Genomic DNA, 6784 nt, shown 5'->3' on the forward strand with positions numbered 1-6784 from the left:
GAGAGAGAGAGAGAAGGGTGGTGAAAGATGAAGGTGTGAGTTGAGGTTGCGGAAGTTATAAGGGAGTTTACGATGAACTCCAGGGACGAAAAACGGGAAGGGACTTGAGTGGAATATTTTGACTTTTGGGACGCGGTAAGGGGACTTGAAGAGAGAGACGGGTAAAGAGAGAGAGAGAGAGAGGCTAGCTAGCCAAGGATTTGAACGAGTCCTTGACTACTTGATCAAATTTTCAAACAAAGTTTTCTTTGACTGAATTAATAATAATTGTTATCGGCTGATTGAACCCTGGCCGGCCTTCTTCATTCGAGCATGTAGTGCAAGAAACTACACTGTTAATTAGCTTTAGTCCACTAAATGATGCAAAGGTGATCTTGTTCGTGTTGATATAACAGTATTTTCGAGCATTTTAATCTAGTGAGGGACTTAATCATAACAATACTAAGTCTATGAAACTCTAAACAATTAGTTAAGTTATAAAGTAATACTCTGTGAACTACTTATTAGTGTACCACATGCATCTCATTTTATGTGACAGTAAAACGTCCAAATTATATAAAAATCTCTTAATATGTTTGTGCCACGTTAGTTACACATATGGTGAGATACAAATTATCCCGAGAAGAAAATGTTACACTCTTTAAATTTTTTAGCAAATTCTCAAGTTTGACACTTTTTCTCATATTTATCAAAAAGTAAAATAAACAAAAAATATTCTGCCTTGTGTGGTTTTGCAATATCATCAGATGATGAGTGTAATATAACGAACAGAGCTGATCCGACTAAGTATTATTGTATTCAAAATTAGCTCGCTGTTAATCACATCTTGAGTCAACAGTACTTTGCTTCAATACTTTCCTTGAGCTCAAGAATGCAAGTCATTCATTCTTGTTCTCTCCCAGCTCTTGATTGTTAACTGAAGCTGATCGATCATGTCCCAATTCGATACGATAATATTAAGTATCCACATAAACCTAACAATAAACAGAAATATAACTCTTCTAAAACTACCCAGAAAGCTCCCATCTCAGATGGAGCCAATTCATTAGAGATATGCATTTGACTGAATGAGGGTGACGAGGGATTTAACTATTTATAAGAAGAAGTACCACGTCAATAATGCACACGTAAAAATAAATATTTATATGCAACTATTGACTACATAGAATTTGAACGATTCTCTTTGGGAATTTTAGAATTATAAACCTTGAACTGCAAAAATTGATTAACAATCGAGGGAAAACGTATCTCACAATTTTCTTCGATGTGGATACATTTTTTTTTTATTCAAAAGACAGTTTAATTATTAAGTAATAATTGCTCAAGAGTGTGGTTACCAAATAGAACTTGAAAACAAGCATATCGAAACACATTCAGATATAGTGTAATCGAATTTGAAGAAATTTGTTCTAACCTAAGGCCATAGTGGCTATTAAATACATGTTCCCTGCCATCTATAGACAGAATAAAACGTTGTAATAGTACCCACAGTGGTAAATATCTTGTGGTTCACTCATTTGACATTTCATGCTCCACATAATATCTTAAATCATCCTTTAGTACTACTCCATACGATTCAATAGTCTCATTTATTCCAAAGTGTCCATCTTTCAGCTGATCAAAACCTTCGGGATCCCAAATACGGAACCCAAGCAGACCAGGGCTGATCAACGCGGCTCATAAGTGAGACAGAATCCAAAACAAGGCTGTAAAAAGAGTCCATATTAAAGCCTATCCCTATTTGTCCCTATTTGGATTCTAAACCTCCATTGGGCCCTGAAGCAGAAGACCACTGGACACCCATCCAGAATTAGGTCTGATGTTGGACTTGGGCCTCGGGGTTAATGTGCGCACCCGGCCACCTAGAATTGTCTGAAGTGAGGCTCTCAGAAACTCCACCACCCACCTTCTTCCTTATCTTGGTCACTGCCACCGCATTATCTTGCAATGTATTCGCAGTCCAATGTGCCATATGTAGCCATTCGAGAAAGGCAAAACCACCACTAGCCAATTCCAAACGAAATCAGATTTTCCCAAAGCGTCCTTCAATAAATCCATAGCTTGGGTGTAGTATATCAGCAACTCCCTTCATCAGAGTCTTCCATTTATATCGCCGCGCTTCCCTGATCACCAAATTGGCTCCTTCCTTATCTATTTCATTGATTTTGAGTCACGCCTGACTGGGTCAGATCTGGCCCAGATCTTCTTCCTTCTCAATGAGAATGCCGGAGGCCACACATCTCCAATTCCATGGTTTAGATCTTCTTTGAACAGTTATCGAGATGGAGACCAAGGTATAGATGAGATCCCTCCGTTTGGAATTGTGGCTCGGATCGATCACCAAAATTGGATCCTCAAGAACAACTGGTTGGGGTGTGGGAGCCTTATACAAGTGGCCATGAGAGGTTTGATGTCGGAGAAACTCCGGTTTGGTGGCAGCGTAATTACGTACGCGATGACCTTAGGGTTTTGGTGGCTGCCGCTCTATATGGTTTTGAGAACTCGAGAGGAAAGCCATCTCTCTATATAACAATGTGGATACATGGATTCTGCTATATATATATATATTATATTTATGCATATCATATTTTATATTTTATGCATATCATATATTTATGCGTTAGATTATTTAACGCAAAGCTAGTGCACTTAACTTCAAGCCTTAATTAATAAAAGCGCTTAATAAAACTGTCGAATACACCGAGGGTTGACACATTTAGACCTGTGTTGCACCGAAACGTAAAAAAACTGACGTTTCGCGTTTCAGAAACGTTTAGGAAACGAAACGAGCCAAAAAGCGTTTCCACAAAAGCAGAAATCTGAAACTCGAAAGTCAGCCGTGTGAATGCCGTCGACTTTGGCGGTTGTGAGGATTAAGAAGGAGATCGAGGTCGGCGAGTGAGAAATAAGGACTCGACGTCGTTTGGCGAGTGAGATGGGTCGGCGTGGGTGCATGATAAGGTTGGTGAAGACAAGGGATTAGAGTTGGCGGACGATGGCAGAGCTATCAGCCTCATGTGAGTCATGTATGTCTAGATCCATAATCGAATTCCACCATCCAAATTTGACAATTTCACTGCCCAATTTGGAGGCACCCTGCTCCTCCTCTTCTCCCGCCTTGTTCTCTTCAAAGCGCCGTCGAAGAGACGAAGAGCAAAGCCGAATTGTGATGAGAGAGAGAGAGAGAAGAAGAGAAGAGACGAAGATCCAGATCAATGACGACGAGAACTACAATGACGTCGACAAATTCTTTGATGAGAGAGAGAGAGAGAGAGAGAGTTATCTGATGAGAGAGAGAAGAAGAGAGAGAGAAAGGAGCAGAGAGCTAGAAAGGGATAAGCAGAGAGCCAAAAAAACCTTAAGCAGAGAGTTGTAAGGTTTTTTTTGTGTTGAAAGACTATAATTACTAATTATATAATATAATATTTTATTTTATTTTATTTACATATAATAATAATAATAATAATAATAATAATAATAATAATATTTATTTTTAATTTTAACGTTTCCGTCAGGTTTCGTATCTGACTATATTTTGATTTTTACGTTTCCACGTATCAGATCGTATCGGAAATCAAAACTCGTTTCTGTTTCCGTGCAACATAGATTTAGACTAAACTCCTTATTACAAAGATTTGAAATAATATCAGAATTAGGCATTAGCAAGTATTCAACCACACACCAACTAGCAAAGAGTGCTAGCTCCATTGACTATTCTATTTGTGCGCTTTGATATAAAAGTGACATAACGAAAAGATTGCTCTCAACTTGTGCGAATATGGTCATGTAATGAATTATATTTCCAAATATAAATTAGTGAAGCATTTTCTTCCGTATGAAATGAAGAAAATTACTATATAGCTTGTATATATATATGTGTACAAATTTGACTATTAATCTATGATATAAAATACTCTAATCATTTATTAACCTATTGGACCAAAATCACAGATGGAAGTAGACACGAAATGATATACATACATATATCACTACTACAATATAGAGCAAAGGCCACACATCTTGTGTGGGCATTAGAGGTATATTGTATTTCCCTATAAGTGTGGCAAAAGATATTATTGGTGGAGTATGAGAGGAAAATGTCATGCATAAGAGGATTGCAACACCCCTAATGGCCACACTAGGTGTGTGGCTTTTGCCTAATATTGTCAGAGGTGGAACCAGGAAATACAAGTGAGGGGGGCTGATATAAAAGAGGTTATTGAAAAAAAAAAAAAACATAGTCTATAATATAATAAAGTTTTTAAATAGGGTTATACATTAAAAATGGACTCGTCGCTCCTGCATATCGCGAAAGTCATCAATAATCAATTTCATAGCAGCATATTCGTATAATCGAGTCATCAATAATCAATAATCAAACTCTATTGTTTTAGTTGCATCGAATCTTATTCGTTGCATATCAGGAAGATGTATTTGTAGTCTCTCAACTGATTTTGAACATATTTGTACGAATATGCTGCTATGAGTTTGATTATTTATAGAAGAAAATGTTAATTGGTGGGGTGAGGTAGAAGTATAATTGTATTAGGAATAGGTTAATATAAAGCTTTTCTTATTCTTTATTAGACTAAACAGCTAATTTTCCTAGAAAGAGAAAGTTTTTATTATTTTTATTAGTAAACTAAATCAATCTAGAGGATTGGGGGGTGCCAGCATAGCTAAAACTTCTAAACTAGCTAGACTCCAAACACCAAATGTAGATAAAATCATAAATCTGGGGGGTGCCAATGTACCTCCGCCAGTGAATATTGTTGTGGTGTATATTATTTATATATAAGTTAATACAATTTTTATGTAACCCACCTCAGTATCGAAAGGACGTAAATGACTAAATGCAACGAGTTTCAACCCGCTAGATAAAATTAATTTGAGTACAAATTGTCCATGTCTTGGAATGTTGACTGTTTAAAATGTGGTCGATGATTTCTTCTATTTGTACGTATTACTTATGCAAAAGATTGTATTTTTGGGGGTTACTTGACGCCAAGCGTCTGTAATTGAAGTCCAACAGGATCTGATGAGGTAAACGAAGAGGACTTGTTCTATTAGAATGACGGTATGTTATATCAATCTGCCATTGAAATCATAGGCCACCATAGTTCTGAATTTCAATTCGAGTATATAAAATGAAATGGCTAACATCAATCTAGAACCAATATATATGTCTAGCTAGCTAGGACATCCATATTTATGAATCAGAGAACGTTGTGCACAAATTAATGAAATGACTGTGGAAGAGGCAATAGATCCAGGTTGGAATTTATGAGCCTTAATTTGACCTAATAGGGAGGTGACTATTTCTTCTTGATCTTGTAAATAGTTTGGCAATTAAGCAGCCCGTTGACATTAGGCATATGTAATAAGGTCAAATGAACAAATCAAACTATATTTGTGAAAGATTGGAATTAGAATTACTCGTTATTAACGTACGTACGTAGCATCCAGCAGTACTGAAAGGAATTATTAGCTACGTAACTTTATCCCTAAGAAAAGTGTTATTAGCTAGGTAAGGTCAAGTGTTAATTATTGCCTCTGTACGTACGTCTTCTGCGTGGCAAGCGTTTCGCCATAAGAAAAGTCCGGCGTCGCGAGCTCGCCATCTCCCGCTCTTCGTCCATCTTTCTGCCTGCAGTCTGCAAATGCTGAAGAGCGGAGTCCTGGGATCAAGCTTCGTGTGGTTGTGACTTCTCTCCAAGACCTTAACGGGAGTATGCATGCATGGTGTCACGGGCCGACTTTGCGAGGGTGCAAAGAGGACCGTGCGGCACTCGCTAGCTTTTGAAAGGTAGCAAGCCAGCCTTGTGCGCACCTTACAAGGAACAATAGAAACCACACGATATTAATATGATGTTAGCAACAAGCAAGAACACAGTTTTATATAATTATGGAGCGAGCTCAAAGAGCGAGCGGGCACTCGAATAAAAAGTTGAAATGATCTCACGGGACACAGATGATTGAATAATTCCTCTCTTTATTGATGGTAAGACGTTAGTAGGGGCTAAAGTACATGTGCTTACCTATACTAGTTCCTTAGTCCAACCGTCGCCGACTAGGAACTCCCCTACAAAGAGCATATCGGCCAAATTCTCATATGGCTGTGAAAAACATCAAAAGCCAAGGAGGGCCAAGCTAAATAAAATAAAATACAAGAAAAATAGAAATTACAATAATGCCACTTGCACACAAGCAACCAACCATGGGCTTGACTCATGATCCTGGGCAAGGTTGCTTGTGGCATTACATGTCTTGGCCCTAACATCCTCCCCCACTTAAGCTGTCGGCGCTCTCGATGACTGCCTTGGGCTTGAACTTAGCTTGAAATCTTCAATCTTCTGCTTGAACTTCTTCCGGGCTTCGGCATTCTCCCAACAAATCTCTTCCTTGCCCATCTTCTTCCACTTCACTAAGTACTGCTGCTGGCGCACTGTAACTAGGCGGTCTCCCCGCCCCTGCTCGAACTTGTCAACTACTCTCTCGGCCAAAATCTCCTCTACCTCCTTTGGTTTGTGTGTCTTGAGCTCCATATGCTGTCGAGTAGGCTGGTTGCAGGCTTGATCTTCTGCATCAGACTGGTAAGGTTTGAGGTTGCTGACATGGAAGACAGGGTGAACTTTCATCCAGGCAGGGATGTCGACTTTGTAAGAGCACTTCCCCACTTTCGAAAGGACCGGAAGTGGGCCTTCATACCTCCTGAACAACCGCTTGTCTGTGGAGCGCATATTCCTGATCTGTTCAGGGAGCAGCTTCACGAGCACCATGTCTC

This window comes from Fragaria vesca, unplaced genomic scaffold (genome assembly GCF_000184155.1).
Source record: "Fragaria vesca subsp. vesca unplaced genomic scaffold, FraVesHawaii_1.0 scf0512887, whole genome shotgun sequence".
Classification (NCBI taxonomy): domain Eukaryota; kingdom Viridiplantae; phylum Streptophyta; class Magnoliopsida; order Rosales; family Rosaceae; genus Fragaria; species Fragaria vesca.